This window comes from Tasmannia lanceolata, unplaced genomic scaffold (genome assembly GCF_043159265.1).
Source record: "Tasmannia lanceolata isolate RefF3 unplaced genomic scaffold, GAP_Taslan_0.1 ptg000023l, whole genome shotgun sequence".
NCBI classification, from domain to species: domain Eukaryota; kingdom Viridiplantae; phylum Streptophyta; class Magnoliopsida; order Canellales; family Winteraceae; genus Tasmannia; species Tasmannia lanceolata.
This window is the reverse complement of record NW_027518700.1, coordinates 27,507,146-27,520,898: the sequence shown is the minus strand read 5'-3', so window position 1 is coordinate 27,520,898 and position 13,753 is coordinate 27,507,146. Positions and strand designations below refer to the sequence as shown.

Below are 13,753 nucleotides of genomic sequence, written 5' to 3'. Positions count from 1 at the left end.
TCTTTCATTGCCCATGCAATGCAATGAGAATAAGAATCTTTTTATCTAAAGGTATCTAAAAGACTGGGCGAGTCTTCCAAATTAAAGAGGGGAGTGCTATTTGGACTGAGCAAGTCCCCTAAGGATGGGCTTGGGCTAACGCCTTCATCGCCCAAAACCAGACTAATATCAGAGAAATATAAAAACCTACCTCTATCTGTCCTATGTTATTATCACAGCGAAGGTAGGAACAGTTCGCTTCCAGACACATGGGAGGCAGCATCCTCTTTTGCAACGGCCACATAGTTCACTGGAGCTACCGGTCTGATGGGTATTGAGAGATAGTTGTCGGTTGGGGGTGCCAATTGTTGCACTTCCATTGGCTCGTGGTCCTACAAACTTCTTTGGACTGAGTGACCGGTTTGGGCTTGGCCTTGAACCAAACAGAGTTTCTTATTCTGTGTTTCGTTGCTCGTGAAACCATTTCCGATCCCTTATTCTCCGCTTTGCTTCTTCCCTGTCCTGCCTCTACTAGAATTATATCATTTATCATCCTAATTGTAGTCTTCCAGCCAGCTTTCCTCTTTGCATGCTGACATCCATCTTCAACCTTTTCTAATATGTCTTTTCTACTAAAGGCTTCTTCTTTGGCTTTCATTATCTGTTTATCCATGTCAAACAATAGTTCAGAAAGTTCTACACTCTCAGAATCAATTAAAGCCATTATTTTTTTATGAGCAGCCTCTGAATCTATTTCTATGTGAGCATGGACATAGATTGCTTCAAGTTCCTGTTGTTTCATATGCGCAATTTTCTTCATTCTACTAACCTTTTCCAGGGTTGATACTGCTTAGAGATATTACAAGTAGCAATTAATCCCATCTCTTCTCTAACTACATTTCGTAACAAATGCCTTTTTCTAGCATCTTCTCAACACTGAATGATGGAGTATTTAGGGAACAAGGAATGCCTGCTACTAATGCAAGTTCATCATTAACAGATAGAGGAACCATCATAGGCTGAGAATTCAACTGAATGTGTTCTTCACACCAGGCCAGCTATTGTTTAAACTGTGAGTCGGATAAGAATACCAACATCTTCACTCAATTAAGCATGTGTTTAGACCGGTCAAAGTATTCCCATCGATTATCCATGATCCACCAAACAATTTGACTTGATCCAGCAGTGAAATGTGAAAGATATTGTTCAATCCATGATGCACAGACTGCTAATTCTGTGATAACAAGATCCACTTTCATGGCAGTCTTGTAGCTAAGCTCAGCCTTGTCCTTCAGCACTTTGATCCCTCGTCTAGAAAGCTCCCCCATCGAACCACCTTTTTTCTAAGAATCACGACAGACAATGTGGCTCCACAGCTCAAAAGCTATGTTGCCAATTCCATCATTGAAAGTGGGACGCCCATCATGGACAGCTCATGAAGTATCAACACAAATTATCGATACCAAACAATGCGTGCAAATTCCCCCTTCCTGTCACAGGTACCTGATCGTTTCTTAGCACTCCATCACAAAATGTTATCCTCTGTCTTACCAAATGGACCAACTATCAATCCATAGGAAGTATTTCTTCTAGGAATCTCCTCTTCCATGTCACTGCTTCAAGAAACTCTCCATTTCAACAAACCCAAATCCATTTCTTCCTAATCTCACTTATTTCACCCATTGTAACAAACTCAATCCAATTTATGAAGACATTGGCATCAGCCCCCCCCCCACGCCCATGCCATGGATTTGTGACCAAAATACCCTAGTGCGCGAAAACTACAAAGGTGTAACTTCAAATGGGAGCAAAATACTCATGGTGTCAAAGACAGGTACCAACAAGGTTCCACACCCTGATCCCAAGAAAGTGATATCATTTCTACAACACCGGGTCACCATTTTTATTTTAAACCTCTTGGAAAGCAAAGCTCTTGTCGCAATATGAGTCTACTTAAGAAATAACCACTATAGTCATTCAAATCTCAAATGAACGGGACTTTATTGACATCACTCACTCGAAATCAACAGTTGTATTAACACATTATTAAACTAAGAGGCCCTTGCAGCAAAGTAAAGGGAGGGTGAGTTAAGCCCACATAAATGCTCAGATTTGAATGTACTAATACCGTGAGACAATTCCATCATGGAAATAATATCACTACAGCCTTGTTTCCGAAATTGAACCAACTCAACCTGACTTTTTAATGTTCAAAAGGGTTATCTAATTTAGTGGTCTTTGCCATTCCCAAAAGAATTCATCACAAATTGAATTAAGAAGAAGCATGGACACTGCTAGGTTCGCAAATCAATAGGGGAGAAATATTGAGTAAAGCTGTACAATTAGGAAAGCATTGCCGGGCTGATATCATTTCCCTATGATATGACAGAGAAGTATTCAAGAGGAGGCATTTTTTATTATCATTTTTATGCAACTGACATTAGTGCTTCCATGCCTTGAAGTTTACATCAATTTACCAGCAAGGTGATTCAGTGTAACTACAAAACATGGTAGGGCTAATGTCAATCCCTTTCTTTTGTTGTAAAGAAAATGTTTTTACAGCTGATCATGGCAAGAACAGGCTAGGCATTCTAAGCTAGCATAAGCTACAAAATTGTAAGGCATCCATAGCATCCAAATAAAATGAGATAAAACGGAAAGGGAATTACCTCGGTTATTGACAGATATTGGCAAGGATCTTTGTTCATTACCTATGAGGTGAATTCCGGGGCGTGACCGACAAATTGTGATCGCTGCAAAGTAATCAGAGCAGCAACTGAAGCTCCCCGTGATCCTCTAAACTCTGAAATGCCCATCACTGAGATGATTCTTTTCTTCCTCCATCGCTAGCAATTCCATAGCTACAACTTGGCGCTCGGAGTAGATATTCTTGCCAGCATTAGACGTGCTGATTTTCCTCGATTCTTGTAGCCAGGTGCAACAGATTTGCGTAGAAATCTGTTGAGCAGGCTAACGCCCAAGAAACAAGTCTTATAATGCAGCATGTACGCATTTGAATGCTCTACTATCCCATTCACCATCAACAACCTCTGATGGACAACGAGATCATCATATTCCGACATGGAGCTGTATTCCTCGTCGTAGTTGAGAAGAAACAAATGTTTTCTCTCGCTACTCCCGAATTTCTTGTAGCATTCTTCATGCTCTTCATCTTCAAACCTCAACAGAGTAGAATCCTCTGAATACTTGTCTTCAGTTTATGAAGACAGATCAATGTTCAGATGCGAGCTACGTCTCAAGAACTGTTGTACGTATTGAAGGAATATAGAAAACAAGTGGACATATTCAAATTTCCAGCAGATTTTTCAGAAAAACTTGTCAGATGATTCGTTGAAAATAGACATAATGTAATCTAATTCTGAATGCTCGTGTGAAATCTCTACCTCAAGCTCTGAAAGCATCATTTCCAGAAAAGTCAAGTGATCTGAATGTTCTTCCGTTCGCTTCTCCGAGCAGATGAGATAAGAATAAAGTTCATTTGTTACTTTTTCTGCTGTCAATTCTGCTACATTCAACTCTATTTTTGCTGCCTTTACAGAGAAATTCTCGTTAGATTGACTAAGATTTTAAGCATTTGCTCCAGGAAAAGAGTCAATGCAAGAAATTTCGAAAAATCTGGCTCCGGAAGTAACTTTTTCTTGAATATCTAGTGCCTGTTTGGAGCCTTTTCTTGATCTTTTTTTTACTTGTTCTGTTCAGAAAACAAATCCAATCTACCAATGATTTCATCCTTCATCTTTCATCATTCTTATATGTTTCTTGCGTCTGAAATAAACTCGCGTCATCCGCCGGGATTCTTTTCCATCGATCTTTTTGACACATCTGTCAAAATGATTTTTTGAAGTCTCCAATCTCCTTGTTTTCTTTCTTCTGACGAGAAGACCTCTGTCTTTTCCTCAGATTTATAGATCTGTTTGGAATCAAGCTCGAATTGCATGAAATTTCTCTTGGAAAACAAGAAGAAGAACAGGAAGCCACTGCAAAGAACAAAATCTCCATTACTGTTTCTTCTATTAACTCATTCAAATATCTGTCAACGATCGAAATATGTTTTCAGCGACGAATTTTTGACCAGAGCTTCTTAGAGTAAGAAATCAGCTAAAAACTCATCTCTTTCTAGAGCTACTTTATTGAAGAACAAGAACAGTGATTCTAAGCAATTTAGCTGATCAAATTGTAGAGGAAAATTGTGATCTTGTTCTGTTTTCTCTTTCATGAGATTAGAAAGTGAAGGAAAGTTTGGGATTTGAGGAAGAAAGTAAAACAAAAACAGAGTAGATGCAGCTTGCTAGTGTTTGAGAAGTAAAAGAATAGCTCAAATCTAGAGAAGAAAGTAGTGATATAATGGAGGAAAAGAAGATGTTAAATAAGGAAGTGGACGGCCGGAGCTCTTGCAATCTCACCGGAGAAGATGACAGGAGATTAGGGTTTTAATGGCTAAGGTTTCAAAGTTTGGGGGTTTTCTCACTCTCTCTTGATAGGTCGGCTAGGGTTTGTGAGAAAGCCCTAATTTTTCTCTCCCCTTCTAAGAGAAGCTTGAGTCTCTATTTATAGAGATCTCATCTAAGTTTTTTAGCCCCTCAAATTACATGGACATCCCCTTATTAGTTATTTCACTTGGTTTTAGATAAACAAGGGTGGTCCGTAAGAAAATGATTACTGAAAAATTAGAGATAAATTCGTGCTCTTTTAGTTGTCTGGGACAACCCCCTTACAGCAAATGACACTAACTGGACAACCCTCGAACATGATGAATCACTCCCCTTCTGCTATACTATATATATTATCTCACAAACTACGCTAGTTTGCTAGGCAAACCTCGATATACTTCAACAAAAATTTGAAGGGACCTAGCTAGGACCCTAACCTAGCTTAGGGTACAATTTGGGGTCCTAACTCACTGATTTTATGGGATTTTGTACAAAATTGAAGGTTTAGGGCACGGTCAAAATGAGGTGTCTACAGGAGCGTATTAGGAAAAGCCGCTTCCGAACTACGTTGGCTTGATCCTCTTCCACGAGGTACGTAGGCAGCTTGGAATCTTCATCTGAAGTCCAGTCAAACCTTTCAAAAAATCATTCAAACAAATCTTTCTAAATCTTTTAAACAAAATTTTCAAAGCATTGTTAAAACTTTTCAATCAATATTTTTAAAAAGATCTTCCTCTAGAGTTAAGAGTATGTCCTAGATGTATAGAGAGTTCTAGAGTTAGGAGTTTGTCCTAGATGTATAGGAGAGTCCTAGAGTTAGAAGCCTCTGTGCGGTCAGTTTGACATGACGTCAACTGATAGCTAGAATATGATTCACTTAGATAGCCCATCTTTTTCCTAGGATACAGCCTAGTCGCACATAGGATGTATGGCCCACCTGTATTAGTTTTAGATAAAACTTGCATTTAGTTAGGGCATATAGGGTGTTCTAAAATTCACAATCAACTTCAACTTAACTAATCACCTGCAATAGTCTATGGTCTGGTACTTGTCATTATTTATTGCATAGGTGCATGTTAGTGTGTTTACTTATTTGTCTTGAGTGTTTATCATTACCTCTTGTATAGGAACATGCTAGTCTATTTTTCTTCCTTTATCTTGAGTGCTTATTCTCTTTAGATATATCTCTTATGCAGTTTTATTTCCTCTTTCACATGCTTAACTGTAGCTCTTTATTGCTTACTTGATTATTATCCTGCTTACTTGCTTAGCTGTAGTTGTTTACTGCTTTTCTTGCTTATCTTATATCATTATACCTGCTCATTATATCTGTCATTATCTGCTTAGCTGTAGCTGTGCATGTGTTTGTTTACCGCTTTCCTAGATGTGATGAGTTAGGGTTAGATGTGATGTGTGGAGACAGGTAGCAGGATTAACTGGTATTGGATTGACTCTAGTCTTCTTCGCCTCCTTGAGAGACGGTGGATTCTAGTGTTCATTCCAATGACAGATAGTACTGATATCAACTCTCCTTAGGCATGGATGTTTTTATTTTCTTTTGTATGATATTGCCCATCCCTGGATCATGCATGCTTAGGTAAACATCTTCTCGGGGATGTCTGTTCCCATTTCACATGATTTTAGCCCAAAATTCTTCTAAAATAATAAAAATGGCATAAGAGACCGAGTGCGCTCGGGCGAGGAGTGCATAACACCTTCCCCACTCGTAACTAGGCACATACACTTTCTTCTCTTGTTATCCGTTGCAACAAAGTATACTTTATGGGTTACATGGCCTTATTCCCTGGATGGCGACTCTTCTTCATATTTAGGTACGTCTTGGTTCTGAGCTTTGTCTCTGAATCAAGAGGTATCGCATATACCGCCATAACTCTGGCTGTGAGGGCACCATTTCGAGAAGTCCTTGGTAGAGCTCTCCTTCTCATGTCGAGATCAAAGGATGTGAGGGGGGATCCGTCCGAGATCGCTGGTCCACAGTAGGTTGTGGATGGTTTTTCTTTTCTTTTGTGGATGTGATTGCTCATCCCCGAGATTTGTATGCTGTAGATAGGTCATCTACTTGGGGATGCTGGTTCCCATTACATATTTTTACCTAAATGTTTTCAAAACTTATAAAAATAGCATTAGAGACCAAGTTTTCTCAAACTAGTGGGGTGCCTAACACCTTCCCTACTCGTAACCAGGCATGGACCTATGGTTCTGGGACTTGGTTTTATCATGCACAGAGATCATTATAGATTCCATGCCTTAATCCTGGAGGCTGGGACCTTTTACAGCTCACGCCTGTGCTCTTTCTTGGCTCGGTAGACCGACCAGCGAGGCGCCCCTCCATATGTGGCTTAGCAGGCTCAGTATCAGTAACAATCTAGGCGGCTACCCTGTCTCATATGGGTTGAGAATGTTAGGTCGCGCACCTCCCTCGAGTTGGTGTGTTATCTCAGTACCTATGGCACCAATAAAAGGGAACAGGGGGCCCAGTCAGCGTACTATAGATTTAAACAAACGTAACAAATCCCAGACCCAACAGGGCAACGTTTCTTCCTTCCCTCGAACCAACAACTCCAGTTTTTCCCAAGTCTGAAGATAGAGATGAATCCTCCCATCCCTTATCAATAACTAACCCATTTGCTATTTCTAATGATTGAGAATAGTCAGTCGGGGCTGTATATCTAGAATGAATTCCCTCATGTTGAAGCTAATCACTCTGCTTCGAGTTTATCCAATCCCGATATGCCATGATTCTCAATATGAGGGGCTAGTCAATAAGCTATCACTGGTCAATAGCCTTAGATATCTTCATATCCGACCCCTCCCCTGATGGTATTGGCAACTCTATTATTTTCAGTTTCCCATCGGATCCATAGATCTATGTGGGGACATTCTTTCAGGTAGACTTGGTTTCGAGTTATTACTCCAAATCAAGTGGTATCGCACGCCACTAACTCATGTTGTGAGGGCACTATCCGAGAGTCACACCGGAGCTCTCCATCTCATGTGGAGATCGAGGCTAAGAAGGGGATCCATCCCCGCACTCCCTCGAGGGTCCCACATTCCGGTAAAACCCAACCCAAGCTGCGACCCTAGCTTTCCTTTGTATCTTGTTCATAGACATTTGGTGCTTAAATAACTCATGATTATCGTATACTCTCATCCTTTGGCTAAGGATTAAACTAATTAGTATGTGTATACCTTACACAGATGAAGATTAGAATGGGGAAATTGATTGATGTGGTGAACTTTTTTACGGTCAGATTAGATTTCATTCTTATCAGACGACAAAGGATGGATAGATAGGCGGTCAGCATAGTACTTTTTCAGTGCGTTCATTCTATAGTGAAGGATAGATAGGCGGTCAGCATAGTACTTTTTCAGTGCGTTCATTCTATAGTGATTATCCTGCATTTTGGCATCTTACCTGTCAAGAGGATTTGGAGGGTGCCTGCGCCTCAAAAACTTAATGTCATTGATTGCATGGTGTGTTTAAATAAAATTTGATCATCTCTGTACTAGTGGAATGATTATCGCTAATCAATGAGCCTTGTGTTTCGCCTGACTTGGAAAACAATAGATCATCTGTTCATGTATGTAGATTTTGTTACTGCTCAAATTCGGCTGAGCGTAGAGCGGCTATTGTGTGGAACTGGGTCCCGCCTCCTATCCGGTTCAAATGGTGAATTTTGTCCTGTGCTCATAAATAAACGGTTAGGGACACCCGAAGCTGGAACTCCGAGGAACCCTTCGACACTCGAGTCAGACTGAGGTAAACAGAATGAGAACTAAGTACTTGTAACTTGTGCATTACCTTTGAAATAGAGTGGAGGGTTCCCCTTTATAGGTGGAGGTTCCCTGTTCGCAGGCCAGTCATGTGATGGCACGTATCGCCGGTGTAATCATTAGTACAGGCGGGGAGATAGTGTTATTTGATTAGTTTGGAGTATTCAGTCAACAGGATGGTGGGTGATTGGACATCGTACGACCAAGGGGCGTGTTGTACAGTCATTCAGGGCTAACAAGCTAGTAGGATGAAGGATGATGGAACTTCATGCGACCATAGGGTGGCGTGCTATACGACATATCAGAAGTGGCTGGCCAATGGGATGAAGATAATTGGAAGCTTTTGGCGGTGTCTTTTCCTTAGACAGATGGGTGATTTTACGTGTTCCCTAAGAGAAGACATACGTTGGTGAGCTGGCATGCAATGGGGGGGGGTACAGACCTAGGTGGTGGCGCATATCCATGGGTTGACAGGTGATGGGGACCTGACGTGCTACCACGCTACGACATGAAGATGAGGGGTTTCTACCTACGCCAAGGGCCTCGTACTTAGTTGAGGACACTCGGGAGGTTTTGTCGTCCTTGCGTCCGACCGCGGGACGACACTCAGTCGAGAAAAGTCGAGTGTCGGCCGACCGAGAGCTCTCATCTCTGCCAAGGTGGTGGTGGTGCCACATGGAGGCACTCGGCCACAGACTTCGCGCGGAGGGCCCTCTCTATCAGGGTCTTCTGACTCAACAATCGTGGAGTAGAGTGTCTCGTTGTGCTCCGCTCAAACCGCAGGGCAGTTTAGTAGCTTCAGGTTTACGTCGACCTTTTGTCACATGTCATTATCTTACTAGTTGCTCGATTTTACCCCCAACATAATGCCCCCCACTTCCTCGAGTCGATATGGGTCGAGGAAGAAAACTCGGTGCTTACGGGTGTAGACACCCCATTTTGTCAAGACTAGACTAATGACAGGTTGCTGCGATGATGAATCTTATGATGAGTCTCGAAGCTTCTTTAGTTTCTCTCTTGATGTGTCTCTCAGTATTTATCTAGGTTTTTCAAGACACAAAGTCGCCAAAACTACCCAAACAACCCAGACACCCAATACCCAAGACAACCGACAACCAAACTTACATCCAGAACCATCCGATTCACCAAAACCTTCCAAAAGAGCCATGAATTGGTCAAACAAAGGTCCCAAGGATAAAGCCCGATAACTCGGCACCTGCTTTTTACAGAAAACACAACATCTTGAAGATCTAATTACTAAAACTCAGCAAAAGCTCTATCGGAAGTCATTTCTAGAAACCGGAACCACCTTTCGGTCACCAGAAACCACTTTTTGGGAACTAGAAACTACTTTCGCTACCATGTACAACCTTCCTAGAGCCAAAAACCACTTGTCAAGCTACCCACAAACCAGAACAAAAAATTGGGAACCCGGGACCAAAAACCAGGGACCCGAAACCCATTTTTAGGACCCGGAAACTACTTTTGGTCACCAGAAACCACTTTCTAGAGACTGGAAACGACCCTCGATTACTAAGAAATACTCTAAGAACCAACGATCACATTTGGCTACCAAAGACATTTTATTGGAAACCATAAACCACTTACCAGCAACCAAGAGCAATTGACCGCGTTTCTGTCACCAAAAACCATAAAGTAACTACCAAAAGTTACTTTTTTACTGCTCGGGACCACTTTCAGACAATTGGAGATCAGTTTGGACCACCGAAATAACTTTTTTCGGAGCTACCAAGCATTCCCAAAGTCTGAAATCCATTCCTGGAGACCCGAAACCCATTCACGGTGCCCCAAGACCCAAACCGAAGACCTGAAACCACCTTTTGGTGGTGGGGACCAAACGCCTCCCTGTGATTTTGAGGGAGTCCCTGCAACTTTAAAATCACAGGGGGAGAGTCCCTACGACTTTAAAATTGAAGGGGGAAAAGTCCCTGTGACTTTAAAGTCGTAGGGGGAGGTCCCCTGCAACTTTATTTCAAAAGTCTATAAAAGGGACCCCTCCCCCTCCTCATTTCTCATCCCTTTCCCATCCATTCTCACCTCATCTTCACTTTTGCTCTCGTTTTTCACCCCCTATTTGATAATCATACCCCTTTAGGATTTAGTACCCCCCTTTGATAATCATACCCCTTTAGGATTCAGTAACCCCCTTTGATAATCACACCCCTCTAGCATTTAGACACCCCCTCTTTTGGTATTCACACCCCCAAACCCTAGAGGGAGAAAGAGAGAGAAAGTTAGAGAAGCTTGGGGAGATTTTCATAAACTAATCCTAACCAGTTTCTGTCGAAATCTCTTCTGATATATCACCGGACGTCAGAATTCTGCCGAAATCCCCTCTGATATACCACCGGACGTCGGAGTTCTGTCTAATTTCTAAGGATTTGGAGCATCACCAACCTATAAAATAGGTATATTTACAGATTTCTATACTTTCGTTTACAAAACCAGTAGCGGATAGCTACATGGTTTGTGTTAGAAGGGTTTCACCTCCAAGCGAAATTGCAACGTGTAGCGGAACTAGAAATCGCATAGAATAAAAAATTTCTTCGATCTTATGGTAACATAATAAACATACAAAGATCAGTACTTTACCTTTAGAATTCGAATTTACGAAGTCTTCTGCTTGATCTACTCCTCGAATATCCGTGCACATTCTTAATGCCGCGAATCCGCAAGTTGAATCGATGGATTCCGGTCCTTTTGCACAATTGGAGATGGAATAACTTTTATTTGAGCAAGAAACTGATCCAAATTAGTTCTTTAAATTAAAAGGAACAACTTTCCTTTAGGAACCTTTATGTAGTTCTATCAAATAGAACTAGAAATTCTAGAGAGAGAAGTTAGAGAGAGACTAGAACAGAGCGAAAATTGAATTTGAATTTTCTGTGGAGAGAGAGGGCTAGACTAATTTCTCAGAGGGCTGAAGAATCAATCAAATTCTGAATTCTTTGGTGGTTTAAATAGAAAAAAAAAAGAATTTGGATTTAGTTTGAATTAGGTTCCTACAATTTATCTCCTTAATCCTATCCTATGTTGAGTTTGTCATGAAATAGGATTACAAGGACCAATAGTATGCTCTTGTTTGAACGTAGGTTATCTTTTCCTAACTTTTCGGAGATGTATTCTCCTAAAAAATCTCTAAAAATCTGGATCTTAAATTGTAGGAAACAAGTCCCTACTTTTTAGCCTATTATTTAGCAATCCCTAAAAAATTAGGAAAATAGTTTTCCACAAATGCCAAGACTACACCAAAGGGTCGCACATTATTTCAAATTCCCCAAGGAGAGGAAATTCAAAATGAATTTGGAGTGTGTAAGTGGTCTTCCAAGCATGGGGAGCACCTCATGGCCGAATTCTCCAAGATAATCCACCCCCTTCTGTAATGTCAAGTGTATACAGGATAATTCACTCCCCTATTGTATAACTCTCACTAATTAATATATTAAATCCCATCCAATGGGAATAGAAAAGGCTCCAACAGATTTCTAAAATCCTTTTAAACATTTCCAATGTTTCTTCTCCATCGGATCATATCTGTAAGTGCTTATAAATAAAATGCGGCTCATTCATAAGAATGTACTCGGGTCATTCGAGTTATCAGTGGGATCGTTACAGGAGTCCAACGGTCGATCCTGCAAAACCCAATAGTGGGCCCTACTGTGATCTCGCGCCGTAGTTAAAACTACAATCGCATTGAGTCATTGGCCTCCATCGATACATAACCCTGAAGATGACCGTCAAATCATCTTACCCCTAACCACATCTAGTATGTGCAAGTCCCTTCTCCGATCTACATCTATCGAGTTGAGTCCTAAGGGGGTGGACTCCTTTTACACCCTGGGCCCACTCATGGTATACCATTCTGGTTAAGCAGTGTAAGCCTCGCAAATGCATTTGCAAAACTATTAAAACTTCTTAATGTTCCAAAAGTGAATCATAAAACATTGAAGATACAGACTCAAATGCTTTATTGAATTGAAATACTTTGAAGTACATAGATGACTTTGAACGCGCCTCAGTAGGCTCTACATTGAATTTAATCAAAAAGCTAAACACTGACTCTGAACGAGAAAGACTGATTGACATAACACATTTTCTTTTCTTTTTTTAACATCAACATAACTGAACTTTTCCAACTTCGAGAGAAGAAAGTTGATGTACACCCAATGAAAAACAAATCTAAAGACACAGGACACTTCTTCAAAGGTAGTGAACCGGCACTGAAAGTTTATAGGTGATACACCTTTCTTCATGATAATGATAATTACAAAGTTCGATCCTGAAGTAGGAATCCCAGAAAAGGCAACTCCACAAGGTCTAGGTTAAATGGGGCAACAAAAGGCTTATGCTGACAATGTGGGTAAAGCAATAGACTGATGTATCGAATGAATTCAGAAATTGTCAGTCTTTTGGAAGAAGGGCTTTTTGTTGAACACAGACTTTTGACTTAGAAGCAATCACACTATCTCAATAGTCATGGGATAAAAATTCTAAACAAATAAAGATAAAAGTAATCTTGAACACATCAATGTGCATTTTATCTTTAAAGCCAAAGAGATACTGTCTATGAAGGTCAAGGAAAAAATAGACAATGATAATACGACCTACATCAACAGGGTCTCCAGGAATTCTCAATCCACTCCTTTAAGTCTTTTTGAGATATGGCTGCTCTCTTTTGAGGTACGAAAAACTTAAGAATGATAAACACCCCTAATCTAAATGAGTTTGGACCTCAACAACAATCATGCACTCGCGACTGATAGGCAAGATTTAGCTAATCCATCAATGATCATGATATAAGAAAGGTAAATCCATGACGGAAAATTATGAATCAATTATATGTACAAAAGATTAAAGAAAAAAAGATTATGACCAAAGTCAAGAATCTGATGATAATCCACAAATGGATAAATAGGAATAAACAAAAGGATCACGATACAACAAACTCATGGTTTATCCCTGACGTTGGAGAATAGCAGTCATGCTGAAAATGCCACAGGTAAAATCCGGCAGCATAACAGCTATACAAGAAGGTCGAAGTAAGGTAAACTCATGGTTTAACTAACTCTAAAGGATAGCGGTCATGCTCAAAAAATATTCTGGATAAAATCCGACAGCATAACGACTAGACAAGAAAGTCAAGATAAGGTAAACTCATGGTTTTAACTAACTCTAAATGATAGCGGTCATGCACAAAATATTCTGGACAAAATCCGGCAGCATGACGACGCTAGAAAGGATTCTCACCACTCAACCAAAGGTAAGATAAGCTCGGAATATGGTTACCAAAGAAAGGTGACCAAATGAAGGACCGACCAAAGGTGCGAACATGACAACGGGTCAAATCCTATAAACAACAGATCAAAGGACAGATCATGGCCAAGGTAATGGCGAGCAAAAACCACTGACTAGATCTAGATCTGAACAGAGAATGGATATAATCAATTGAAATGAATAAGGAACTCTAACTAAGAGGAGAACCCTAATACACATAATCAGCATATATA

General features: G+C 40.6%; 1 pseudogene; it reads right to left on the bottom strand.

Moving 5' to 3' along the window:
• Positions 1–295: 295 nt before the first annotated feature.
• Positions 296–1,588, bottom strand: LOC143855982 (uncharacterized; annotated as a pseudogene).
• Positions 1,589–13,753: the final 12,165 nt, after the last annotated feature.